The 11,382-nt window shown below is 35.5% G+C and overlaps 1 protein-coding gene across 1 annotated transcript in view; it reads right to left on the bottom strand.

Annotated features, from left to right (window-relative positions):
- Positions 1-9,216, bottom strand: part of LOC104526759 (period circadian protein homolog 2-like) — an 18,881-nt gene extending 9,665 nt beyond the window's left edge. Inside the window, exons 1-4 of the mRNA XM_010170305.1 lie at positions 9,159-9,216; positions 8,041-8,093; positions 5,707-5,873; positions 394-495 (exon numbers count right to left, since the gene is read on the bottom strand). The gene's annotated coding sequence lies outside the window, so the exon portion shown is untranslated. The remainder of the gene's footprint in view (positions 1-393; positions 496-5,706; positions 5,874-8,040; positions 8,094-9,158) is intronic.
- Between the last annotated feature and the right edge of the window lie 2,166 nt (positions 9,217-11,382).

Below are 11,382 nucleotides of genomic sequence, written 5' to 3'. Positions count from 1 at the left end.
AAAGAGAAAAAAAAGCCATATTCAGAGTTTTCTTTCTGTACAAATTCTATTTGGAAGTATAAACCCAGAAATCTGAGGAGGGAGGGAAGGAAGGAAGGAAAATATTATTTTCTTGTTTGTCTTTGCTGACAAACTGGAATTCTCACTGACTGATGAAATCAAAAGTGATATTCATGGTTAACAATGAAAAAAAACCTGCAACTAAGTTTTGCTAATATTAACTGCAGCAGCTTCCTTTTAAACACACACACACACACACATATATATATATATATATATACATATAATTTTTTTTAGAAAGCCTGTAACAGAAAACATTAACTTAATATTAATTTAAAACACACTGTGATTTAACTCCCCTCCCCCAAAAAAACACTAAAACTATTTTCTTACCCTCCTAATTGCTGTTTTTCCAGACATTTTACATTTATTTTGAGTTTTTCAGAAGAAAACACTACTCGTCTCTTCGTTTGGCCAAAGTAATATGCAAGATATCTGTTTTCATTTGAAAGAGGAAGTGTAGTTTAAGGACATTAATTTAAGCTATCAGAAATGGTATGCAAATATAAACAAACATTTTTTTTTTTTTCTTTGCAAGATTATTCACTAGTACTTCATTATAGGTAATAATAAAAAAAACCTCTTTGGGTAGAGTAAAATATACCAACATTTCACTTCTGCATGTATTCACTTGCAGACTAAATAGACATCCTGTTATGCTGTGGTATTTAACAGCAGTAGACAGGCAGTAAATTACACTTTAGTAGCTCTAGGAGTTTTTTCTGGACTAAGTAAGCCATTTCTGTCTTAGAAATTACATAACTGGTGCATGCAATAAAAGAATATTTACTTTTAGATGAAACTCTAGTATTACTTCACAATGGCACATACTCTAGTGTCCAATGATTAACTAGATCAGGCACTTCACCTCTGATTTAATCTCTTTGGTAGATAGAGTTCACACTTGCACTTGCCTGACTTAGCTAGACATTTTAACGAAGTTCTGTATACAGTCCACTCTCACCACACATGCTCCTAATGAGCCTGACTGGTTAGTGGTACACATGCTACTACCTGCTGTATCACAACCCCTGCTTAGCAATGCAGGGCTAGCCACAACTCATTTTGTCTGAGAACGACTGAAAACATTGAAGGGCTCAGGAGAGTGAATACAGAAGGTGACACTGGGAATACCTATACGGACAGCACGAGACAAACTTCCTGTTACTGTAAAGGTAAGGAGTGTTTTATAAATGTGTTAATCCATTCTCACCCAGGAAATGCTCTTACCACTGCTTCAAGTACTGCAGAAATAAGAGCATCTATCTGGTTAAATAACTGAACCTACTCTCAAGAAGCTGTTTCTTATGTGTCATCTCTACTATTATTTCTCAGGGAGCACTGAGGTTGTAAAGTTCTATAGAGGATTCAGTGAGTAAAGGTACTTCTGCAAACTACTAGCAATGGGATGGCCTTTTACCTTCTCTGTGAAGGTTAAAGGTAACTTTGGAGATCATCTACAGCATTTTGTCCACCTCAAACAAATGCCTTATGTACATCAAAATTACACAAATTAATCTCACTGTGATTAAAATCGAGCTTTTGGAAAAGAGACAGCCATAGCATCACCTGAAAAGGAGTCTGATATGTAGGAATTTAAGGTGAGATTGAACATTCTTCATTCTATGTTCTGTGCCCAAGGTAGGGGTTTTCCCCTGTTTTTCTGACCAAATGCTACTTAGAAAGAGCTTTAGATACAAGAGAAAAACGTATTGCCATAACCAAAACACTATCTGCTAGTAAATGATGCTACATGATTACTTCAGAGGTAGGTGAAAAAAGCTCTCAAAAAAACTCCCCAACTTTGGGATATTATACTTAAATCCCTTAAAGAAAACTATATAAATCACTATTGATAGGTTCATAATCATGAACTGCCAGAAGACAGACTCTTAGCGTAGCCCTAAATTCTCTAAAAATAATTATCCCAATATCACAGCAATGCCTGTATCAGGAAAGTTGTGCTATTTATGGGAATAACAGTGATTGTATCAGAGGTTTCCTACTCTGAATGCAAACATTTTGTATTTCAGTCTGCATGAGAAACCTTTTTTCCTGAATTATGACACCAAAAAATATTATATATGCCACAGATTTTCAGCCTCAAGAGTTGTCTTCAAATTTTTTTTGGAACAACCTTTCCTTGGAAAATTATTTCCCCAAAGTCTTTTCTGTAATCTTTGGAAGTTTAAGAGTCAATTAAATTGTGCCATGGTTAGCACATAGAGTCTTACAGTTTGAAATTCTGAGCTGTTAAACCACTGATGAGTAATTTTTTCCACCTCCAAATATAATCTATTGCCTCATCTCCTCTTTTCTTTCCCTGACACCTAGGCTAGTTTCTAACAAGTATTTGCAGGAAAGTTCAGTAGTGCTTCATTAGGTGGAAAATAATAGTTCCCCAAAAATATATATAAGCTGTCCAATAAGTTTTGAGGAATTTCCTGCAGCTCCTTGAATAAGAATTGCATGATTCAATGACAGTCAAGATTTCAGGGGTTTTTAAATTATTATTATTATCCTAAGCAATGAGTTCAAATTAATATAATCACCAACAGTAAATAAAAAGGTATTGCCCTATAGGAGAGAACATGTGAATTTTTCTTCCTCTTGATACCTGGCAGAATCTTGTGTTAGGAAATGCTTAAACTGTGTTACTTCTCTCTCTAACATTATGGAGCTTCTGCAGGCTTTGCCCACAGTAAGTAACTGTGTAGTTCCTACATAACTACATTAGCGTGACTACAATTTGGAGTCCAAGGACAATGGTGCCTGAAACAAAAATGAGTATCCTAGTAATGGAGAAGACACAAGTTTGACCTTTTTAAAGGTATCTTTTGAGAAGAATTGGCTCAACTCCTTGAGGTGGAATCAAGTTCTTAGGCAAGACTGGAAAATTAATGTCATAGAAAGTCAGTCTTGCACAAAATTTCTTGTTTCAAAATCTCAAAACCTCAGTGACAGAGGCACATACCAGAGTAAGGAATACAAGAAGAATAAATAGGAAGGAACAAGAAAAACATTGTGATAGACTTCCAAGAGCTTCTGGGGAAAGAAGGAAGGGCTTGTATAATAAATACAAAAGCCAAGATCCCCCAAAGTACCAATGTTAATATATGCCATAAGTTTTGAAAGACTTTTCTAAGAAGAGATTGGAATAAATGTGAAAAAAGAACAGACTGGCAAATACTCTACACTATGTTCTGTGTCTGTAATTTTAGATAAGAATTGATGCATCTGGCTAGGCTCTGAGGCAGAGGAAGACCTTAAGTGGAACATCTGCATGCATACACAAGCACCATGCAAACATTTGAGGAGCATAGAAGGTCAGTCATCCCAGAGAGATTAATTAATGTTTAAACTAATCTCAGTCAAAATGCCATAATAAATGGCACATATTCATCCCACTTACATGCTTGGATAAATTTCCAGTCAATAACCAAACAAGAATGAAAAGGTAAAAGCTAGCATGCTTTCCCAGTCTGAGGTTCTCTCCTGTTACTGCAGTTTGAGGAAGGCAACTGCATCTCATACCAAGTTGAGTAAGCAAGTGCAGACAGCCATGTGGAAACAGAGGAAGAGCTCTTTTAGGTTTGATCTAAGTACATTAAGCCAATTTTTCCTTTATTTTCTGCTTTAAACTTTTAAGGGAGGCTGGCTATTTTGACCCTGGAAATAAAAACTTCTTTTTAATCTTAAATTTGCACCAGTTAAGCTTGATTTTAAGGCAACTGGTTCACAAAACACATTCTACTCTTCTAGACAGAGCAAGCCTCCCAAAGTCACTCTGGAAAAGACTAGAACTAAGATCACAATGCACTGTATGAAAAAGGCAACATAATTCCACTGAGCAGTAAGGATAAATGTAGGCAATAATATGCCAGGTTAAATGTGCAGAAAATGTCTTCTGGTTATTCATTAGCTACAGCAGCTCCTTTATCCTGCAGTAAGACAATAGAAACAGCCAGAACTTTACTGTCCCCAGAAAAATACACCAAAATATGGAATGCTTGAAGAAAAAAGTGGTTTTATGCTTTGGAAAAACCCTTTTAAGAAGGACTGTAGAACACCAAGGATACAAATTTATTTTTAAACTATTGCATTTAAACTAAAAAAAAAAAAAAAAATAATAATAAAAAAAATTGTTTCAGCAGAGATCTGGTTACATTCAGAGAACATATTTTTCCAGATTTCTTTTCACACAAAAATATTGTGTCTTGTACTGGCATTTAAGGAATGAAAAACTAAAATCCAGGGTCAAAATTATCCAATTCAAAAATTGAATAAGAGGAGAACATCTGAAGATTTGAGTCTGAATTTGCAACTAGCATGACTTAGCAATATTCCCAAATAAAGCAAGAGGTACATCGCAGTTTATGACTATACATTTTGGCATATTCCCCAAATGAATATTTGGGGACTCTAAACTGTACTAGCACCAACAGGAGCTAGTAGGAGCTCACTAATAGGAGACATTCATAATGGTCAGAATTCAATTTTACTGAAGATCTTATCAACAAGAAGAATTTCCACATGACTTCTGGGTGATTGCTTTGCAAAATGGTAAAAAGTTCTCATTTATCTGACAAATAACTAGCAGGGGCTTAACCATATCATGCAATTTTAGAGAAAAATGAAAATTAACATCTACAATGAATGCATTCTCTCTGTGCAATTAGACAATAATTAAATGCTTAGTAGCAGCAAAACATTAGGAAAAAAATGTTGAAAAACAAACAATAATCAAAGAAGTGACTTGTCTAACTGTACAACTTCACTAGCAATAACACCAAGAGCTTCACTATATTTTTTGGTAATAGACAGAACAATTAACAGAACACCTTCACTAGTACACTTTCTAGGAAGGAAAAAAAAATAAAAAGATGGCAGTATTCTCAGACTTCTCTATGAGAAAAAATAACAAAAGATGCTTAACAATTTCCTGCAAGACTTTTTAAATAAAAGAATAAACTTTCTTTTTTAATAGATTCCTCATCTCACTGCATGTCATCATGAACAAGTTTTGCTCTTTTTCTTAAAAAGGAATGAGGTGTAAGTCAACTTTCTACATAACTCAATAAAATTACCAACAATATCTAGAATATTACAAGTGCTTCCATAAAATCTGAATTTCACAGTATTCATTTCGCAATTTGTTGATAAGGATTCACCTTTCAGTTCAAGAGAACCCTGAACACCTTTTATAAAGGTGATCCTAATTAACCACTGCTTACAACTGCCACTTTACAGCAGAGGCACTGATCAAGACATAGCCTTGGTCTAGAGCCATCCAAGTGCCAGCCTGCATTTACAGCAGCACCTATACAGGAAGAGGTCAGCATAAGCACCAGGCCAGGGCCCCTGCATCCATAGGAAGGATACTTCCAACCAGACTGTTTCCTCCATGAAGCAACTTAAACCTGAATTTAAGAATAAGTATGGTTTTAGGCTAAAAACTTCTTAGCTTCAAATAAGGTAACTCCCAGTTTAGACTGAAAAAATAGTTCTTAATGAGTATATGTATGACTGAAAGCACAGTTCTAAGATAAACACAGAACAAAACATTTTCTGCATAAGCTCTAGGGAAGTGGAAGGGGAAGCATATTTCTACTAACATGAATCATAACAATTATGCATGTTTCTTACCTGTTTTTTCTATGAAAAGTTGGTAAAAGTGTTTATCAAGCTCCCTCACAGCTAGCATCAAAAGCATGAAGAGCCTAGGTCCAGAGTCTCCCACATGCATTTAATTCTTGTCTCATCCTCTTCTACTGGAAATCTTTGACCATTATAGAGTCCGGACACCTCTATAACTATAAAATATAAAAGAAATACCTGGGCCCCCCAACAGTGTCCTCTTCAAACAGATATCAGAGAGATGCTCACAGTTTTGCCATGCCTACGCAGATAAATGTTGGTTAAACATGAAATTGTCATCCAGCAGAGGAATCAGATACAATTTTGCATTTTAAACACTTCTGGTCTAAAATAAGGTCTTAGAGTTTTAAAATAACAGAATCTTCTACACTAGATAAAATAACCCTTCCGATTCACTATCAGTATGGTATCATACTGTCTACATGCATAGTATGTACGTAGTCTACATGGGCTGACACAGCCACTAAGAATGAAGGGCCAACCTCTCCAGTAGATAATACAGCAAAATGCCCGGTATAGTCAAAAGGAGCTCCAAGTGCTTGAGAAGTTTGGTTAGAATACCATTTTAACACCTGATCTAAACTCATCTACATCTGTAGGCTTGGTATGAGCATTAAAGAGTTTACTAGGCAGTTACAGAATTTCAATTCACTGAATCACAGAATGGTTGAGGTCGAAAGGGACCTCTGGACATCATCTTGTCCAACTCCCTGTTCAGGCAGAGTCACCTAGAGCAGGCTGCCCAGGACTACTTCTAGACGACTTTTGAATACTTCCAAAGATGGAGAATCCACAGCCTCCCTGGGCAATCTGTTCCAGTGCTTACTCATCCTCACAGTTAAAAAAAAATAAAATAAAAAGAAGAAGAAAAAAAAAAAAAAAAGCCAGCATTTCCTTACGTTCAGAAGTCTGTATTAACAGAGTCCATCAACACTTCCATTATTCTTCCTAATAAAAACAGTTTCCCAAGAAAGTCACTGGGGAATTTCAGCAGGTAAAAGAAAATCTGAACGCTCTTCTATTAAATTTAAGAAACTAAGTCTGACGGTACCTGCCACTGCCATGTAACACAAAGAAATGGTAGAATAAAAATAAGAAGTTCAGAAGATCAACATTTGTGTGGCAAACAATTACATCACTTTAAGGGTTTCATTTGAGTATGCAGAAGGAAAGCTTGGATCAAAAATCTGGAACAGTGTTCAAATCCCAAGCTAATCATTTTGGAAGACAGCCCATGTTAACGTGCCTTAATTTAAAATGCTGCACATGAACCAACTGTTAAAAGTACATTTGTGTTGACCTGACTTCAAGAAGAATTTATTCACAACATTCCATTCTGCATAACATCGCAAAGCCAATGTGAGTTTTACAAATCTCAGATTATGATACAAATCTGTGTACATTGGTTCTCTAAATATCTTGCCTCTATCTTTATCATAAATTGATAAAACAGGATTTAAATTTTAAGCTCTATCTCTGACTACAGGAAGTGTTGGAAATTGCTGTATCTGGAGCTACTTGCAGATTTTGCAATTTTTATCTTGGACACTGAAAACGTGGAACGTCGTTCAGCACTAGTTAAATCCTGGTTTAAAGACAGCTCTTTCAATTCCCTCACACTAATTCATCTCCCTGTAATCTATATTTCCTTAATGGAGTTAAGTTTCTACCTTCACTAATCAAGATCTACAAGAAATTAGCAACAAGGTCTCGCCTGACTATTTATGAAATGACATAGCACTTCTCTAGTTTGATGTCCTCCATCATGACATTTTCATAGATAAAAAAAGGAAAAAAGTTTAACAAAGTCTAGGTTTGAAGAGAATATTTGCAGCAGCAGCATGTACCATTTTAATTTGGCTTCATCTGCTTAATGCATTTAGGGAGACATTAAGGAAAAAACAGTCCTTGTAAACTACTTAAAATTCTCATTATAAGCCTTTCTGCAATTTAACTGAAACCTAACACAAATCTACGCCAAAAAGATTTTCATCTGAAACTAAATACAAGTCACTCAAATCAAGCATTTTATCAGTTTGAATAGAATTCGAGGCAGATAAATCTAATCTTCTGATTTTTCTATTATTTATTAGAAGAAACGCACAGGTGACTGAGTATGCCCAAATCCCAAAGGACTAAAAGAGTTCATCCATGTATAGCAACTCAAGAAGGTCTTTTCCACAGAAGGAAGTCTATAATTTGATTAGTATACAAAGAATATAGAACTTCTGACATTTCCTTCCATACTGGGATATATCTATTCTAAGCGCATAAGACTTCAAATATTAGAAAAGAATGAACAACCTGCTTTAGGGAACACACCTGTATTACAGATCCCAACCAAGTTCACCTTCCGTAGATAACTGAAGTCACACCTGCAGCACTGAAAAAGAGAATGTTGTCAGCTTTAGAACATATTCAGATCATGTTTTCTCACCAAAGTTTTGGTTTGTTTTTGCTTGGTTTTTTTTCAATCCTTTAGACTATAGTATCAATCCTCCAAGTCTCAGTTACAATTTCATCTGTATTGCAATATTACAGCTCTATCCAGAATTGCTATCCTTCCCTTTCCTGTCTTGAGACAATATTGTCCCATTATCAGATCACATACAACAAAACCACTAGGATAGGTTTTCTTTGCATTACAGATGACATGCCTCCACCATCCGCCTTTAAATTCTCAGCCGTTTCCTTTTTTTTTTTACTCCAATAACCATCAACTTTTCTTCATTTTCAAAATACTTTCATAATTCTGAGCATCTATTCTGCTTTCTTAATCCGCCACACATCCCACTCGAGTTGTAATAAGCTTTTTTTGTCATGAGCTTCTCACATCAAACATAAACATGCGTAAGTAAGTCAGTATCTCTGATACCACGTGAACTTTTCAAACAGAGATTAGAATAGTATCAATCTGTTAGAAAGTAGAGCACAACCGACCAAAAAAAACCTACTGTTGGAAGCTATGACCTGCTTTCTAAATCAAAGCTTAGAGGCATAATGTTTTTCTTCTTCCACCTGAGCTATCATCCTGATTATCTGAGTAACACTAGCTACTTTGTTTTCTGGGACCCAGGATTTTCCTCCTGATTAAAATTTCTTAAAACATCTGCAAGAGCAATTAAAAGACTGGAAGTTTATTAATAAACTTCTGCACAGTAACCAATGCAGATGTAGCACCTGATACCGGATGCTACACTACATTTCAGTTTCCTAAATATTTAGAGAAGCCATATCATTTCCATGTGCTTTATGATTCATACAAAAAGTCTTTACAAATATAATGCCCTAAATATCTCTTTATTTTTCAGCATTCTGACATTACAGCTCAAAGGAAGCACACAAAGCAGGAAAAATTAAAAAAAAAACAACAGTTCAGACTCACTAAGAAAGAACTGATATTATAAATCACTTTCTTGGGGACAGCATAAGACACTCACCTTAATGAATGTAGTAATGACGATCTTTCCAAATCTGAAAGTGTCATCAATATATTCCTATTGGAAAAAAACAAACATACACCAAGTTTTACAAGCAAGATAAAAAAAATTTATGAAACATAAATCAAGTTAATTTAATAATACAATACAAGTCCAACCATGTAAAATATATTTCCACAGAGGAAGAACAGTTATAGAGACTACAAATACAAAATGAGAGGAAATGCAATAAATTTTACTGAGAAAAATATTTACTATTATTGTAACCTAACTTCTAAACTGGTTCCCTGAGCAATGCACAAAATAACTATTCCCTGAATTCTGTTCTCTTTATAAAGCTGAGAAACCCCCCAGAATTCCATCTCCATGATCTTCATTTATTGTTAGAACATTGTTTACATAATAAAGATATCACAGTGTATATCAAAATCAACCATTCATTCATTTAAGAGTATCCAAGCTGAAGGATCAGTATTATGTAGTACAAAATTTGTGATCATATATTTGAATTCAAGTCGTTTTTTCTTACAGATTGCAATCTTGAAACATTTCATCACTGAAACACAAATTCCAAAGTAGCCTTAGCAGATGAAAAACTCTTCAGAGAGCTAATTCAACTGAGTGAAAGTACATCATGACCAAAACCAGTTTCATGCTCCAAAATACCAGTTTGCATTCTCAAAGCAAATCTGTTCCCAGCTTACTAAAACTTATGCTTTTTTTTTTTTTTAAATAGATATAAGAAAAAGAAGAAAAAAAACCCAACAAAACACAGAAAGAAGCTTCCTTACTAGGTCCCAAAGGGCCACACAGGAAAAAAAAATAAATCCCTCAGTCCTTAAGTGACAGTTCCTAAATGGACCTAAGCTTATGTCACCAGTCACTTCTATTCCTGAAGCACCCACAGCACCACTATTATTTAATTTCCTTCCAGTTTTAGATTGGTTTTGTTGCTTTTAAAGCTGCTTATTCTTCCCATGGAGTAACTAATAGCAAAAAGTTCACCTGAGGTAACAGGACAAAGTCAACTCAGTTGTACTATGAATAGTGCAGTACCAGCACATTACTGAACTTATCAACTTCACCTCGTGGAGGGTCAACCTCACCTATGCTGTGCTGACCAACCTGGGCCAGCTCCCGATCCATCATTTGCTTTCCTGTAACTGTAAGAAGCCAAGTACCAAAGTAATCTCCCCTTCTCCCCCCATAAAAAGCAGTCAGAGCCGCTTCTCCATCATGTAGCAGGAATTGTTCTCTTTTTTGTCAGACCAGAAGCAAAGCTTATTTTACCCTTTCAGGTAATTATTCCTTGTTCTGGTAAGCCCAACACCTGCGTTCAAGTCTCCACAGTGGATCTGGACTGATCATCCCCAACAGCCAACAAGAACCGTCTTTCTCAAGTTTTTTCCTTCACTCTGAATAATAAGCCAATGCCTGGAACTAAGTTTAATTTCCAACAGGTTGGGTATTTGCCATAAAGGTTTGGGGGGGCAGGGGAGTGACCATAGATGTACACCCCTGACAGATAAGATTATTGCAGCCTGTGCCAAGACATCTTGTGAAGAAGCTAAATAGCCTCCTTCACCTGGCCCATGCTAATTTCTAGACATCCTTACTTCCAGTCTTACAATAGGTATCTTCTGAAAGGTGAACTAAAATTCTTTGTATTAAGTGTGAATTTAAAAAGATAGTTGATTTTCTTTGTGAAAAGAAAATGCTACTCTCTTCCTGAGTGGAACTGGGAAAATTACTAAGCACATCAGCAGTCAGAACTCTAACATTTGTCAATTCTTGTTCTTTTTGAACAAAATAACAAAAATTATGTATTTGAGGAAGTGTTGTCACAGAAAGTAGGGAAAAATTATCACGCCCCACTATGCAGTCATATATTTTACCTTTACTATAGGTGAAACTAGATCTAAAGTATCTACAATACTATATTTCAACTTCAATATTTGTTGATATCTCCATTAAGCAGTGTATTTGCATGCCTACTGCTCCTCTCCCTTAAAAAAAAGGGGAGTAGAATTTCACCATGGGGTACTATATTTACAAAATTCCAGGCTAATGCTGTTTTTTAGACACTGCTGCAGTTCATACCCAGTTAAAGATTTCAGTCAGAGCGAAAGTCCCATTCTGGAAGTCTTCCCATTCTGGAAGACTCTATGCCAAATAAATTATCTGACTATTATTAATACAGCTCCCCATGTATCAGTAATACACT

This window comes from Antrostomus carolinensis, unplaced genomic scaffold (genome assembly GCF_000700745.2).
Source record: "Antrostomus carolinensis isolate BGI_N321 unplaced genomic scaffold, ASM70074v2 scaffold15116, whole genome shotgun sequence".
NCBI classification, from domain to species: Eukaryota; Metazoa; Chordata; class Aves; order Caprimulgiformes; family Caprimulgidae; genus Antrostomus; species Antrostomus carolinensis.
The sequence above is the reverse complement of the archived record's forward strand: the minus strand, read 5'-3'. Positions and strand labels throughout refer to the sequence as shown.